Below are 17,614 nucleotides of genomic sequence, written 5' to 3'. Positions count from 1 at the left end.
GCCACTTGAACGAGCGTACGCGTACCGAACATGGCGTGGATGACTGTTGATTATGCGGAAGCCGAATGGTCGCACGAAAGTCCTTACGCTCGTCACGCATACACAGATATTTGGAACCTGTCCTCCTTGACACTAGTAATAAATTTTATCACTGTTCACAAGGTTAAATTTACAGTTAACAGTTCTTCAGTTGTACCAGCGTGCACGTATCCGACGCGGCGCGGCTGATTGTTGATGATGCGGAACGCGATGACCTTACGCACGTTCTCACGCTCGCTACAAGACACTGGCACTTAAATGCTCTCTTATGTAAAAAATAGTATTACTATTCACATCAGTTCATTCTGGGAGACCGAACACGGCGCGGATGATTGATACAGTAGGGTACGACACGCATCTAGAGGATACACAAATAGGTTATCAGCAGCACTGCTCATTTTTAAATTACTTCTTGTCGCACTTTCCTCTTAATCATTTACTTATTTTATCACTTTACTATAATAACACTTGTAGCAACACTTCAACTTCGATGCTAATAATGCCTTTCACATGCAGAGCTACACACTACACAACATAACAGTTCCGTGTCCCACGCTCGAATCCACAGACGCGGCTGTCCGCAAAGATACTCCACAACTAAGCCAGCGATATGACAATACACTTACAAGATCTCCTAAGAAGCAAATGTGTGTGAATTCCTAAGGGACCTAACTGCTGAGGACATCGGTCCCTAGACTTACACACTACTTAAACTAACTTCAAGCTAAGGACAACACACACACCCATGCCCGAGAGAGGATTCGAGCAGACCGCGGTGGCCGAGCGGTTCTAGGCGCTACAGTCTGGAACCGCGCGACCGCTACGGTCGCAGGTTCGAATCCTGCCTCGGGCATGGATGTGTGTGATGTCCTTAGGTTAGTTAGGTTTAAGTTGTTCTAAGTTCTATGGGACTGATGACCTCAGCTGTTAAGTCCCATAGTGCTCAGAGCCATTTTTTTTTTGAGGACTCGAGCTCCGGCGGGAGGGGTCACCTAAGAAGCGTATCGCCTGAGTTTTGGATATGTAATTTCCTTCTCTTTAAAAATCAAATGACATTGAAGCTGTATTTTTTTTCTCTGCTCGTGTCTTTTTACGTCTTTATTGCACTTGCGTGGACAGTGCTGTACAGATTAAATGCGCCGATAAAGCTGTTGCCCCGTATCGTCGCTGAGTCGATGTAAGCGTGATAAATGGTGAACATTTTGAGCACATCGTATCATATGAGAATTTAGGAAAATGCTGAGGAGATATTTGGAGTGGGACACTGAGTATAACTTCGTAGAAAGTTTCTAATGATGTCACCCCCTATTACATCGCTCTGTCGTGTGTCGTAAGCGACTAGCGTTATAAAAAGCGGCTGCGGGACTTAGATTCGTTGTAAGAGTTCCGGGAAAGTGCAGAGCATCCTGAAAAGAAATCGTATACAAGGCACTAGTGCGATCAATTGAATGCTGCTCCATTTTTTCTTTTTTTTTTTTTTTTTTGCTTTACTGAGTTTCGATTCCACCCCCCCCCCCCCCCCCCCCCGAAGGGGGCGGGCTAGCAGCAGCTTAGTACGCCGCTCTTCAGCCTACAGAATTCGTTTTAAAAAATGAAGATAATAAATAATAAAAGCAGGCGATAAAATCGGTGACATAAATGGTAAAATGGCGGAAAATTGTGGAATTGAAAACATAAAACAAAGGGTTGGTGATGCCAATAAAATACACAGGAAGCATACAGGTAAAATAATAGACAGACAATTAAAAAACACGGCGACAGTCTGGTTGCTGTTCGCGAAAGATATAAAAATCACACCCAGCGACAGCATGATTTCTGTTCGCAACACTTTTGGAAAGACGCACAACATTGAACACTGACGTGTACACTGCACTAAAAAGTTGGCACAAATAGGACACACCACAGCCTAGAGCAGACAGGGAGAACTTGGACAGATGATGGGAAAAAAATGGGGGGGGGGAGGAGAGGAAAAACGAAGGGGGGGGAGGGGGGGAAGGAGCCGAGGGAGGACGAGGATTCATAAATGTGTAACGATACACGTATGACTGTCGTTATCATAGCGAGGTGGCGCAGTGGTTAGCACCCTAGACTCGCATTCGGGAGGACGACGGTTCAATCCCGTCTCCAACCATCCTGATTTAGGTTTTCCGTGATTTCCCTAAATCGTTTCAGGCAAATGCCGGGATGGTTCCTTTGAAAGGGCACGGCCGATTTCCTTCCCGATCCTTCCCTAACCCGAGCTTGCGCTCCGTCTCTAATGACCTCGTTGTCGACTGGACGTTAGACACTAACCACCTACCTACCTACCGTTATCATGTCATCTGAATCAGTTTTCATTTCGTGAGTTATCAATGTGTGTATTTAGCACAGACGACCTCATTTAATGCCAACGCCAGTGTGGTGATGAGTTATGCCGAAGTTTATGACATCTAGCGGCAGCAGTGCAAATTAAAGAAGCATACTGCAGCGTGACATGACATGCTAAGGTCTTTACTGCATGGGGTCCGCCGCTCGTGGTCTCGCGGTAGCGTTCTCGCTTCCCGAGCACGGGGTCCCGGGTTCGATTCCCGGCGGGGTCAGGGATTTTCACCTGCCTCGAGATGACTGGGTGTTTGTGTTGTCCTCATCATTTCATCATCATCCAGGAAAGTGGCAAAATTGGACTGAGCAAAGGTTGGGAAATTGTACGGGCGCTGATAACCACGCAGTTGAGCGCCCCACAAACCAAACATCATCATCATTTACTGCATGGTGCGGTTACCTAGCGCCAAAGGTGGGAAGTAGTTAAATGTCTCGTTTGTTGTGTTTTACTTAAAGTGTATTAATTATTTAAAGTTTTAATACTGATGTTATGTCATATGTGAAACAAACAACTATGCAATATTTTTGAAATCTTTACGTATGTTACGGTTGAGCAATGGCTATAAAATATTAACTCTGACGTTAGTTAGTGGAAGTACCACAGGACAAAAAACACTATGGAATACCGCCTGTTTCTTTAGTCTTTTTTGAAATTTATAGGAAGACGTTGGTCTAGTCAACGCGAGTGTACATATTTTATTGTGCACCGGGAAACTGTATAAAAAATGTTACTTACGGAGTTTGCGGATAGGCGCTATATTAATGCTGTGTGTCGTCGGAGGGAAGTAATTTGGCTCAGTTTCTGCAAGTAAATAGCAACTACACTCCTGGACATTGAAATAAGAACACCGTGAATTCATTGTCCCAGGAAGGGGAAACTTTATTGACACATTCCTGGGGTCAGATACATTACATGATCACACTGACAGAACCACAGGCACATAGACACAGGCAACAGAGCATGCACAATGTCGGCACTAGTACAGTGTATATCCACCTTTCGCAGCAATGCAGGCTGCTATTCTCCCATGGAGACGATCGTAGAGATGCTGGATGTAGTCCTGTGGAACGGCTTGCCATGCCATTTCCACCTGGCGCCTCAGTTGGACCAGCGTTCGTGCTGGACGTGCAGACCGCGTGAGACGACGCTTCATCCAGTCCCAATCATGCTCAATGGGGGACAGATCCGGAGATCTTGCTGGCCAGGGTAGTTGACTTACACCTTCTAGAGCACGTTGGGTGGCACGGGATACATGCGGACGTGCATTGTCCTGTTGGAACAGCAAGTTCCCTTGCCGGTCTAGGAATGGTAGAACGATGGGTTCGATGACGGTTTCGATGTACCGTGCACTATTCAGTGTCCCCTCTACGATCACCAGTGGTGTACGGCCAGTGTAGGAGATCGCTCCTCACACCATGATGCCGGGTGTTGGCCCTGTGTGCCTCGGTCGTATGCAGTCCTGATTGTGGCGCTCACCTGCACGGCGCCAAACACGCATACGACCATCATTGGCACCAAGGCAGAAGCGACTCTCATCGCTGAAGACGACACGTCTCCATTCGTCCCTCCATTCACGCCTGTCGCGACACCACTGGAGGCGGGCTGCACGATGTTGGGGCGTGAGCGGAAGACCGCCTAACGGTGTGCGGGACCGTAGCCCAGCTTCATGGAGACGGTTGCGAATGGTCCTCGCCGATACCCCAGGAGCAACAGTGTCCCTAATTTGCTGGGAAGTGGCGGTGCGGTCCCCTACGGCACTGCGTAGGATCCTACGGTCTTGGCGTGCATCCGTGCGTCGCTGCGGTCCGGTCCCAGCTCGACGGGCACGTGCACCTTCCGCCGACCACTGGCGACAACATCGATGTACTGTGGAGACCTCACGCCCCACGTGTTGAGCAATTCGGCGGTACGTCCACCCGGCCTCCCGCATGCCCACTATACGCCCTCGCTCAAAGTCCGTCAACTGCACATACGGTTCACGTCCACGCTGTCGCGGCATGCTACCAGTGTTAAAGACTGCGATGGAGCTCCGTATGCCACGGCAAACTGGCTGACACTGACGGCGGCGGTGCACAAATGCTGCGCAGCTAGCGCCATTCGACGGCCAACACCGCGGTTCCTGGTGTGTCCGCTGTGCCGTGCGTGTGATCATTGCTTGCACAGCCCTCTCGCACTGTCCGGAGCAAGTATGGTGGGTCTGACACACCGGTGTCAATGTGTTCTTTTTTCCATTTCCAGGAGTGTAGTATTAGAGCGGTGAAAACGGTCATCGCATTGTGTCTTGTGGATGATGGCTGGCAGTTCGTACAAACGATTCAGCAGCTCATATATATTATGGCAATCTGCTCTCTGGAGCCAAATGCTTTTTTGAAGCGGAGTATTGCAGCATTTACGACGGTGGCAAATTTAATGCTCAGTGAAACAACTGAAAACGGAATTATTTTTATTAAGACTGCTGTCAAACCTAGTGAACCCGTTATGTGGCAACTATTACACAAAGTTAAGTTGTGACCAATATAACGCCAATCTCTCTCAAGCATGATGTTCATTTTTTGAATAATTATTTGTTAATACACTGAATCATGTGTTACATGTTTTATTACATGAATTGTGGTGATTTCCAAGTCTATACTTCCTATAACTAAAATAGTCTCCAATATCCAACAGTTACTAAAGCAAGCTGATTCAGTCTACAGATAATAACTTCTAACAAACAATAATGCTGTGGAACGGTATATACAGGGTTATTACAAATGATTGAAGCGATTTCACAGCTCTACAATAACTTTATTATTTGAGATATTTTCAAAATGCTTTACACACACATACAAAAACCCAAAAAGTTTTTTTAGGCATTCACAAATGTTCGATATATGCCCCTTTAGTGATTCGGCAGACATCAAGCCGATAATCAAGTTCCTCCCACACTCGGCGCAGCATGTCCCCATCAATGAGTTCGAAAGCATCGTTGATGCGAGCTCGCAGTTCTGGCACGTTTCTTGGTAGAGGAGGTTTAAACACTGAGTCTTTCACATAACCCCACAGAAAGAAATCGCATGGGGTTAAGTCGGGAGAGCATGGAGGCCATGACATGAATTGCTGATCATGATCTCCACCACGACCGATCCATCGGTTTTCCAATCTCCTGTTTAAGGAATGCCGAAAATCATGATGGGAGTGCGGTGGAGCACCATCCTGTTGAAAGGTGAAGTCGGCGCTATCGGTCTCCAGTTGTGGCATGAGCCAATTTTCCGCGGGCTACGCGTGAAACTTGCCCGCACGCGTTCAACCCTTTCTTCGCTCACTGCAGGCCGATCCGTTGATTTCCCCTTACAGAGGCATCCAGAAGCTTTAAACTGTGCATACCATCGTCGAATGGAGTTACCAGTTGGTGGATCTTTGTTGAACCTCGTTCTGAGGTGTCGTTGCACTGTTATGACTGACTGATGTGAGTGCATTTCAAGCACGACATACGCTTTATCGGCTCCTGTCGCAATTTTGTCTCACTGCGCTCTCGAGCGCTCTGACGGCAGAAACCTGAAGTGCGGCTTCAGCCGAACAAAACTTTATGAGTTTTTCTACTTATCTGTAGTGTGTCGTGACCATATGTCAATGAATGGATCTACAGTGAATTTATGAAATCGCTTCAATCATTTGTAATAGCCCTGTAGAATAATTCAGCTTATGACAGATACCATCTGGTTGTGAACTACACAATGAAGGTGACATCTAAACGTAATGTGTCATTTTCTCTATTAAACAGCATAGGCAATATGGTGAATAAAGTCAGTGAAAACCTAATATTCCTTACATATATCAAAATTCAAGTGTTTTCACAGTAAAAACAGTTTGTTGAAATTATTTTCAGTTAGTTATTAGGTTTCACATAATTATGACACAGACTATTTTTGCTTACTTTTTCACACTGTAATATATCAGAAACAAATTTGTATGAAACATCTATTTAAAACACGAGCTACCACAGTAAATGTTAGCAGTTTACATCCATGTATCAGATAAGTGACAGATCTTGCGAAACCTCTTCCTGCCAAATATCAGTGCGCACAGATCCATTTAAGCAGTCATTCATTCCTCACTCCATATGCTACTTTAATGGGAAAAAAGCCTAACATGTGACACCATGCTAAGTACCCTCTTCCATGCACCTCACAGTTTTTGTGCAGACTACATTTTTAGACACATTAGTCACGTTGGATCATTGGGAATGCAGTGAACGGCGGCCCAGACAAGGAAATGTCACCCATCTGGTCAAGGTAACTTCAAGGGCGCGACATAAAGTAGTGCCTCCGAATTTTTATTCTGTTCTCAATATCGGTTGAGGTATTAAATGTCATCCATATTACTGGGTCGCCTTTCCCGCTTCGCTGACGCAGCTCCCTACTGAAGTACTCTAAATTGTAGCATGTAACATGGTTGTGTGTAACAAATATGTCGATGTGTGTAAAACAGCTTGCTATAATAGAGTTTCTCAGCGCAGAAAACGTGCCTCCAGTCGAAAACTATAGAAGAATAAAAGCTGTATACGTTGATGATTACATCGACATCAGTAGTTTGTGACGTTGGGTTAAAATGGTTCAAATGTCTCTGAGCACTATGGGACTCAACTGCTGTGGTCATAAGTCCCCTAGAACTTAGAACTACTTAAACCTAACTAACCTAAAGACATCACACGCATCCTTGCCAGAGGCAGGATTCGAACCTGCGACCGTAGCGGTCGCGCGGTTCCAGACTGGAGCGCCCAGAACCGCTCGGCCACACCGGCCGGCGACGTTGGGTTGTTCGTGCTTGTAATGAAGGATACGGTGGGGCCAACCTCAACGTGTTTGGCAGAGCTCGGACTGGACGACAGCGTGCGGTCACCGAGAAGACTCGCCGGAATCGGGCTGATGAACTCATCAGCGAAAAACATCGGAGGACACAGACACAGCTCTGGGAAAAGTACGGTGTATCACGAGAGCGTGTACGGGCCATCATCGCAGAAGTGCAGCAGAGAAAACTGTATGCGCGATAGGTGCCTCGAATGCTACTGACTTGAAACAGGCGAAACTGGACGTCTGTCAGAAATTTCTTTTGCATTTTGAGCATGAGAGTGATGCGTTCCTTAACAAGATTGTGATACGTGATGAAAGTTTGGTTCACCATTTTGACAGCGAAAACAGTCGAATTCCGTCACAAAGGATCACCGACGCCCAAAAAGTTCAAGATTATGACGTCAGCGGGCACCATGCTTGCAGTGTTCTGGAATGTTCAAGGTACGGTGCATTTGAAATTCATGTCTGAAGACGCCACCATAAACTCAGTAAAGAAGCGGCGCAAGCAGGGATGAGGTTGTGGCTCCGTCTGCAAAGTCAGACACTCTACAGAGACAGTATCAACAAAATAGTCTCTAGTTGGGAGAAATGTGTCCGTTGCCATGGTGACTATATTGAGAAATACGTATGTACAAACAAAGAATAAAGATGTAGGAAATTAATAACGTTTGATTTAAAAATTCTTAAGAGTCTTCTTCTAAAAAATTCGGAGACATTACTTTTCAGCACGACGTCGTAGAGTTACACGATTACTCGACGAGTGGAAAAGTTGTCCATAATATACTAAATGCAATAGCTTTCCGACTGGATGTAATACAGATCTTTGGATCATCCTTTGAACTGTTCATAAACTAAGTAAAAATGCATTCTCATCAGTGAAAATGCTGTTCATATTTCGCAAACTAACTCCAGCCGACAAATCACTTTTTCTGTGTCAGATGTGTATGTTTCCGAAAATGCTTCCTTAAAATATAAATTTGTTAAAATTGTATTTGTGGCCTTCATGCACAGTCACAACAGCATCGTGTTTAAGAGAATAAAGGAATAAAAACAACAAAAAAACGTGAGAGACTGGACAATGACCTGTAACGAAGGAAAGAAATTTGGTGATATGGCAGGAGAAGGTAAATGGTCGAGAGGCAAGCCAAGAAATCTGGGCTGTTAACTGTTTCACTAAGGCTCAGCGTCTGCTCTCCAATGTGATGAGCAAAGACAGAATGGTGTCTATTATCTTTCTCGAATTTCGCTTTTTACGTGTCTTTTGCTGCGGCAGAGGCGCTAGCGTGAAGACAAGTCCCTCGGTAGTTACAAGCGCGCCCGAGAGCAAAGCCAGCACAACGTTTTACCATGCCGTTCGCGTCGAGGTCTGAAAACCACATAATTTCCTCTTTACAGGAGGTGCTTGACAATATCTCCCTACTTGCGATTCGTTTTCGCGGTTCCCTCTCATGGATAAATGGAACGACGTTCGCTACCGGAATTTAAAGCATCTAAAGATCAGGATTCCCTCCGATTCCGCACGGGAGAACTTGCTGGCGAATAGTAGAATCAGCAGAGGTACTGAACAAGCGAAGCGAAAGTATTAGTCTTCTGGAAAGGACAGACACTCCACGTGGGGCGCAACAATGATCCGCTTTTCCATAGTAGGAGGATGACGATGGAATGCTTCTATCCAAAATGAAACATGTGATTCTTCAATTTCATCGTCCAGTGATATTCCACATATTAGTGTGAATGTTAATTTGTAGCTTAAAATTATTTTGACAAGAAATTTAGTAATATTTTGCTTGTAAAGTTATGGAATATTTTAAAACTGTAGTCCTTACGACATCTGTTGTTACTCAAAGTGTCTGTAAATTAAACATTGTATGTAACGGACGCCTACGGCCTTGCGACAATTGTAACATCGGTTCCAGTCAGATCACCGAAGTTACGCGCTGTCGGGCTGGGCTAGCACTTGGATGGGTGACCATCCGTTCTGCGGAGCGGTGTTGTCAAGTGGGGCGCACTCAACCCCTGTGAGACAAACTGAGGAGCTACTTGACTGATAAGCAGCGGCTCCAGTCTCGTAAACTGACATACGGCAGGGAGAGCGGTGTGCTGATCACATGCCCCTCCATGTGTGCATCCAGTGACGCCTTTGGGCTGAAAACCACACGACGGCCCATCGGTACCGTTGGACGTTCTATGGCCTGTTCGGACGGAGTTTAGATTTTATGTACACAGACAGAAAGCATATGCACAGTGCTTGTGCAAGTAAACTAGTCAGAACTGTCGCCTTACTCATTTCACTATACGAAAAATTTACTGTAAGACTTCATAGTTTTACTACATATTTTCTTGTATAAAATACTGTATTGGAACTACCCCTGTACTCAAAATGCTACACACTGCAGCGTCGTGGAATGGTTAACATTAAAACAGTTATATGGAATCAAACGTATGTTTCATTCCAAAAATTCATGCATGATATCCGAAGTTCTTCCACTTTCGAGGGTAATTTCATAATCTGAGAGGAAAATTCTTCATTTATGTGACCATAGTGTCCGTAGTTGCTTTATAATCCTTGAGGGTATTTTCGTTCTGTCGTTGCAACTACAAAAATGCGTGATTTTTTCACCAGACGCGTTTCGCTTTATTGAGGTAAAGCATCGTCAGTGGTGATGATTTTTCGGCTGAATTCTCGCTTATATCGGGAAATGCCATCTGCTAGCACATCGCTGTTTCTCTGTGTTAGACACTGATAATTTTGGTCTAATTTTTAGATGTTCTGCAGCACTACGCATTTCTTACGTGTTTTTTCTTCGACAAAAACAAACAGAATACAGTAGTGTGCATAAAAGTGTGTTGTGAATGTACGGTCGACCGTATGACCGAAAAAATGAAATCCTCCGAATTTTATATGGGGAAACTCTTAAAGCCATTGAAATAAAACAAACGTTATTAACATTCTACATTTTTATTCTTCTATCCACATAACTGCAACGCTGTGTCGTTAGAGAGCTCCGAATTCTAGCGTGGCGTTGGGTAACTTAAATATGTTATTTCGTGAGAAACAGAGTGCTGTACTCAAGATTCGAATTCGAAGAGTCTATCCACCCATGAAACACCTACTTCTCAGCAGGACAATGCCCCACCACAGAAGAGCGCTGCGTCATCTGCAACAATTCGATGCCTTGGGTTCACTGTCACGAAGTGTGACTATCTAGTTGGTCGTAGAGCAGACTCGGGTGGTAGTAGATAACAGCAAAACAAAAACCGAAATTTTGAATTTTACATTTAAGAAAGCATTCAAACAGGAGAATCGTACAAACATACCGTCGTTTGACTGTCGTACATACTACCGCATGGAGGACAAGAAATAGGCATCCGTGGCGTAGAGAAGCAACTGAAAAAGTTGAAAACAAATAAGCTGCCAGGTCCACATGGTAGCCCAATTAGGTTTTAACAAAGATCAGTGTACACCATTAGCCCTTTACTCAGTTTGCATTTTTCGCGAATTTCTCTCCGAGCGCTAAGTCCCAAGCTACTGGAAAAAGGTCCAGGTGACTCCTGTATATAAGAAAGGTAAAAGAACGGAGCCGCGTAATTACGAACCAATATCCTCAACATCGGTCTGCTACAGTATTATTCAGCTCTTTCTGAGTTACAATACGAGGTGCATTCAAGTTCTAAGGCCTCCGATTTTTTTTCTAATTAACTACTCACCCGAAATCGATGAAACTGGCGTTACTTCTCGACGTAATCGCCCTGCAGACGTACACATTTTTCACAACGCTGACGCCATGATTCCATGGCAGCGGCGAAGGCTTCTTTAGGAGTCTGTTTTGACCACTGGAAAATCGCTGAGGCAATAACAGCACGGCTGGTGAATGTGCGGCCACGGAGAGTGTCTTTCATTGTTGGAAAAAGCCAAAAGTTACTAGGAGCCAGGTCAGGTGAGTAGGGAGCATGAGGAATCACTTCAAAGTTGTTATCACGAAGAAACTGTCGCGTAACGTTAGCTCGATGTGCGGGTGCGTTGTCTTGGTGAAACAGCACACGCGCAGCCCTTCCCGGACGTTTTTGTTGCTGTGCAGGAAGGAATTTGTTCTTCAAAACATTTTCGTAGGATGCACCTGTTACCGTAGTGCCCTTTGGACCGCAATGGGTAAGGATTACGCCCTCGCTGTCCCAGAACATGGACACCATCATTTTTTCAGCACTGGCGGTTACACGAAATTTTTTTGGTGGCGGTGAATCTGTGTGCTTCCATTGAGCTGACTGGCGCTTTGTTTCTGGATTGAAAAATCGCATCCACGTCTCATCCATTGTCACAACCGACGAAAAGAAAGTCCCATTCATGCTGTCGTTGCGCGTGAACATTGCTCGGCAACATGCCACACAGGCAGCCATGTGGTCGTCTGTCAGCATTCGTGGCACCCACCTGGATGACACTTTTCACATTTTCAGGTCGTCATACAGGATTGTGTGCACAGAACCCACAGAAATGTCAACTCTGGAGGCGATCTGTTCAACAGTCATTCGGCGATCCCCCAAAACAATTCTCTCCACTTTCTTGATCATGTCGTCAGACCGGCTTGTGCGAGCCTGAGGTTGTTTCGGTTTGTTGTCGCACGATGTTCTGCCTTCATTAAACTGTCGCACCCACGAACGCACTTTAGACATATCCATAACTCCATCACCACAACTCCATCACCACATGTCTCCTTCAACTGTCGATGAATTTCAATTGGTTTCACACCACGCAAATTCAGAAAACGAATGACTGCACGCTGTTCAAGTAAGGAAAACGTCGCCATTTTAAGTATATAAAACAGTTCTCATTCTCGCCGCTGGCGGTAAAATTCCATCTGCCATACGGTGCTGCCATCTCTGGGACGTATTGACAATGAACACGGCCTCATTTTAAAACAATGCGCATGTTTCTATCTCTTTCCAGTCTGGAGAAAAAAAATCGGAGGCCTTATAACTTGAATGCACCTCGTATAGCAAATTTCCTTGAGACAGTCTTCAGATCAGCACGGATTTGGAAATCATCGCTAGTGCGGAACTCAGTTTGACCTTTTCTCACATGATATCTTACAAAATATTCCTAGATTACCGGAAAGCGTTTGATGTGGTGCCCCACTTTAGGCTGTTGACGAAGGCCCGAGCGTACAGTGTAGTTCACAGATTGGTGTGTCACTTGAAGGCATTTTAGATAATAGAACCCAATTCGTGGTCCTCGAGTGCAAGTATTTATCTGAGACAACTGTGTCGTCAGGAGTCCTGCAGGGAAGTGTGATAGGACCATTGTTATTTTCTATATACATAAACGGTTCTAGGCGCTTCAGTCCGGAACCACGCGGCTGCTACGGTCGTATGTTCGAATCCTGCCTCGGGCATGGATGTGTGTGATGTCCTTAGGTTCGTTAGGTTTAAGTAGTTCTAAGTGTTAGGGGACTGATGACCTCAGATGTTAAGTCCCATAGTACTTAGAGCCGTTTCAACCATGTATACATTAATGATCTGATGAACAGAGCGAGCAGTAATTTACGGCTGTTTGCTGATGACGCTGTGGTGTACGGGAAGGTGTCGCCGTTGAGTGACTCTAGAACAATAGAAAATGACTTAGACAAAATTTCCAGTTGTTGCAATGAACGGCAGCTTGCTCTAAATGTAGGGTAATGTAGGTTAATGCGGATGAATGGGAAAAACAAAAGAGTAATATTTGTATACGGCGCTACTAGTATCCTGCTTGACACAGTCACGTCGTTTAAATATCAGGGCGTAACGTTGCAATGCGATGTGAAATGAAACGAGCACGTGAGGACTGTGGTAGAAAAGGCGAATGGTCGACTTCGGTTTACTGGGAGAATTCTAGGAAAGTGTGGTTCATCTGTAAAGGAGTGCGCATATAGGATGCTAAAGTGCGCGTCATTTACGACGACGGCCGAGTTTAGGTTCGTTCTGCGCATCTGACGTCACAAAACACAGTCAGCCAATGAACAGAGAACGACGTTGCCAGAGCTCGACTGCAGTGCAGAGCACGGACGAGTGTCTTCAGTTTTAGAAACGTTCAGTCATAAATAAAGTAATTGAACAAAAGCAATGTCTTGATAGCAGACTTTCTTTTATAGAAAGTTTGGAAAAATCATTCCTTATACCAATTGGCTTCATATTCTATTAATTAACTAAACCGAACAAGCAATAAGCCTCCTAATTCCGGCGATAGCAAGGAAAGGTGTTCGTATCATTCTTACTAACCGCTTTTTCGCAATAAAGAACAGCGGTAATTGTTTATTTCCTATTGTACTTCGACGAAATGTGAGTAATTCATAGTCATACCAACATTGTTTGTCGGTATTTTGCGTGATATTTTAAAGTGCGCCGTGAGGACTATTAAATGTCGAACTGCGTTAGCATAATGGTTAAAGTGTTTGGCTGTGAAGCGAAAGGTTCTGCGTTCAAACTTTGTTCGGGGCTCAATATTTTTTTTATTTAAAAACAATATCGAAGTGTCTTACTTCACGAATTTTATTCGTTAAAAAGTAATTTCTTGAAATTTCTAGTGGCAACTAAAATCGACCATACGGAAAGTATATGCGATGGACTTTTACCTCTGCAAACTATTCAAAATTTCGTGCAATGGTTTACTATATCTTGTGCTGCACAATAACTGCGTTGAACATCGAAACAAAATCAAGTCATTTATGGGGGAAGGTATCAGTCAAGAAGATGAATAAAAATCAAATTTTTGGGCCAAATAGTTTTTGTGAAATCGAATGATAAAGTGTGTCAAAGCAGTCGAAACACAATGTCTGTGTCTGCACAGGCGAGCAGTGCAGTGATGATAAAATCGCGCACAGCGCGGAATGCTGCGAGCACGTCTCTGTAGCAGCGAAAGGGTTAATGCGGCCGTGGTGGCTTTACTTCATGAACTGCGCGCTCCCCCCTAAACGTAAGTTTGGTGGGATACTATGGCGCTGCTTCTATTAGTACGTACAACTGGCAACGCAGCACTCTCCCGCGTCTGAGCGGGCATGCGCGAACCGCCAAGATAAAAGAATTGAACTATAGTGTAACATATTCTTGAGTACTGCTCGAGTGTTTCGAATCCGTATCAGGTTGCATTAAAAGAAGACGTTGAAGCAATTCAGAGGCGGGGTGCTAGATTTGTTACCGGCAGTTCGATCAACACGCAAATATTACCGAGACGATTCGTGAACTGAAATGGGAATCCGTGGATGGGACACGACGCTCTTTTCGCGAGGCAGTATTGCGCAAATTTAGAGAACGGGCATTTGAGGGCGATTGTAGAACGATTCTACTGTCACCAGCGTGAATTTGACGTGAGGATCACGTAGAAAAGATGCGAGAAATTAGGGCTGGTATGAGGTCTTTTAGACAGTCGCTTTCCCTTCACCCTATTTGCGAGTGGAACAGGAACATTGGTACGTGGCACTCTCCGCCACACACCATATGGTGGCTTGCGGAGTATATATGTAGATGTAGATGAGGTCATCCACCAAAGGCCTTGGCTCCATGCGATTTTCATGTATTTTGAAAACTTAAAGCACAACTTCAAAGACTTCAACTTGACAGTGATGAAGCGGTCCAAGCAGAGATGAGGTTGTGGCTCCGTCAACAAAGTCAAAACATTCTACTGTGACGGTATCAACGAGCGGGTCTCTCATTAAAGAAATGTCTTCGTCGCCAGGGTAACTATGTCGAGAAATAAGTACGTAGCTATGGAAAATAAAGATGTCGAATGTTAATAACATTTGTATTATTTAAAAGCTTTAAGAATTTTCATATTAAAAAAAAATCGGATGCATTACTTTTCAGCATGTCGTCGTAATTCGCCAAAATAACTGTTGAATCATCTGCGTACAGCCCTTCGGTGATTTAAGTGAGTTACATTCGTAGTAAAAGCTTATCGTATTTACGTATACAGGGTGTTTTTTCTGACAAATAAATATTTCGGAAACGACGAAAAGTTAATGTTAGTAAAGGGGACATCTATGTGTGCTAAAAATGGCCACTTCCTAACCACCCCTCTTGCGTGTGTGGCGGGATGGGGGAGACATCTTTGAATTTTCAAATGGGAATACCTTATTTTATTGCATGTTCGGATTCTGCGCCAAAAAATGCACGTGGTTTACTCAAAAACTTGTTTTCAATTCATATGAGATGGTGCTGTAATCGATAAATATCAAATGTGTCTGTTTTTGATATTACGAACTGTCTGATTTGAGTCTACATTCCATTTACGATGTAAAAGTATCTCCAAGTGTTCCACGGTTGATACAGGGTGTTTCAAAAATTACCGGTATATTTGAAACGGCAATAAAAACTAAACGAGTAGCGATAGAAATACACCGTTTGTTGCAATATGCTTGGGACAACAGTACATTTTCAGGTGGACAAACTTTCGAAATTACAGTAGTTACAATTTTCAACAACAGATGGCGCTGCAAGTGATGTGAAAGATATAGAAGACAACGCAGTCTGTGGGTGCGCCATTCTGTACGTCGTCTTTCTGCTGTAAGCGTGTGCTGTTCACAACGTGCAAGTGTGCTGTAGACAACATGGTTTATTCCTTAGAACAGAGGATTTTTCTGGTGTTGGAATCCCACCGCCTAGAACACAGTGTTGTTGCAACAAGACGAAGTTTTCAACGGAGGTTTAATGTAACCAAAGGACCGAAAAGCGATACAATAAAGGATCTGTTTGAAAAATTTCAACGGACTGGGAACGTGACGGATGAACGTGCTGGAAAGGTAGGGCGACCGCGTACGGCAACCACAGAGGGCAACACACAGCTAGTGCAGCAGGTGATCCAACAGCGGCCTCGGGTTTCCGTTCGCCGTGTTGCAGCTGCGGTCCAAATGACGCCAACGTCCACGTATCGTCTCATGCGCCAGAGTTTACACCTCTATCCATACAAAATTCAAACGCGGCAACCCCTCAGCGCCGCTACCATTGCTGCACGAGAGACATTCGCTAACGATATAGTGCACAGGATTGATGACGGCGATATGCATGTGGGCAGCATTTGGTTTACTGACGAAGCTTATTTTTACCTGGACGGCTTCGTCAATAAACAGAACTGGCGCATATGGGGAACCGAAAAGCCCCATGTTGCAGTCCCATCGTCCCTGCATCCTCAAAAAGTACTGGTCTGGGCCGCCATTTCTTCCAAAGGAATCATTGGCCCATTTTTCAGATCCGAAACGATTTCTGTATCACGCTTTCTGGACATTCTTCGTGAATTTGTGGCGGTACAAACTGCCTTAGACGACACTGCGAACACCTCGTGGTTTATGCAAGATGGTGCCCGGCCACATCGCACGGCCGACGTCTTTAATTTCCTGAATGAATATTTCGATGATCGTGTGATTGCTTTGGGCTATCCGAAACATTCAGGAGGCCGCGTGGATTGGCCTCCCTATTCGCCAGACATGAACCCCTGTGACTTCTTTCTGTGGGGACACTTGAAAGACCAGGTGTACCGCCAGAATCCAGAAACAACTGAACAGCTGAAGCAGTACATCTCATCTCCATGTGAAGCCATTCCGCCAGACACGTTGTCAAAGGTTTCGGGTAATTTCATTCAGAGACTACGCCATATTATTGCTACGCATGGTGGGTATGTGGAAAATATCGTACTATAGAGTTTCCCAGACCGCAGCGCCATCTGTTGTTGAAAATTGTAACTACTGTAATTTCGAAAGTTTGTCTGCGTGAAAATGTATTTTTGTCCCAAGCATATTGCAACAAACGGTGTATTTCTATCGCTGCTCGTTTAGTTTTTATTGCCGTTTCAAATATACCGGTCATTTTTGAAACACCCTGTATGTATCTTCGAAATTTACTATAGTGTTGTAAATTTGATTGTAGAGTACAATATGGTTAGCCGATCAATGTCCTGTTAGAAACTACGTTTAGCATGATGCAGGAACAAGACGTGAATGTAATACCCTTCTGTTACCATCGGGATGCTTGATTTCGTTGAGTCTCATTGCCTTTCACAATTTGTTTGCTTGGTTTTGGCAAATACCCTTCTCTCTCACTTTAACTGATTTCGGTGAGTGTCCATCGCAGGTGCGTCTCTCATGTGTCACTTCCTGGACGTTTTACGTTATAAAAATCATTGTTTTTTTTATTGCGCCCGTAGCCGCGTAGGGGCCAGCGCGATTGGATGGAAACATACACGGACATCCGTCACCCTGATGACGGGGCTGGACGGCGGCCACCGAAATCAAGCATTCCGATAGTTTGGAGACTCGCCATGAGCATCCCCTTAGAGAACAGGAAACTACGTTACCACACAAATAGCTAATTTCCCGAAAATGTCAGTGCCTAGCCATGTTATTTGTACTGTACAATCAAATTT

This window comes from Schistocerca cancellata, chromosome 3 (assembly GCF_023864275.1).
Source record: "Schistocerca cancellata isolate TAMUIC-IGC-003103 chromosome 3, iqSchCanc2.1, whole genome shotgun sequence".
Classification (NCBI taxonomy): Eukaryota; Metazoa; Arthropoda; class Insecta; order Orthoptera; family Acrididae; genus Schistocerca; species Schistocerca cancellata.
The sequence above is the reverse complement of the archived record's forward strand: the minus strand, read 5'-3'. Positions refer to the sequence as shown.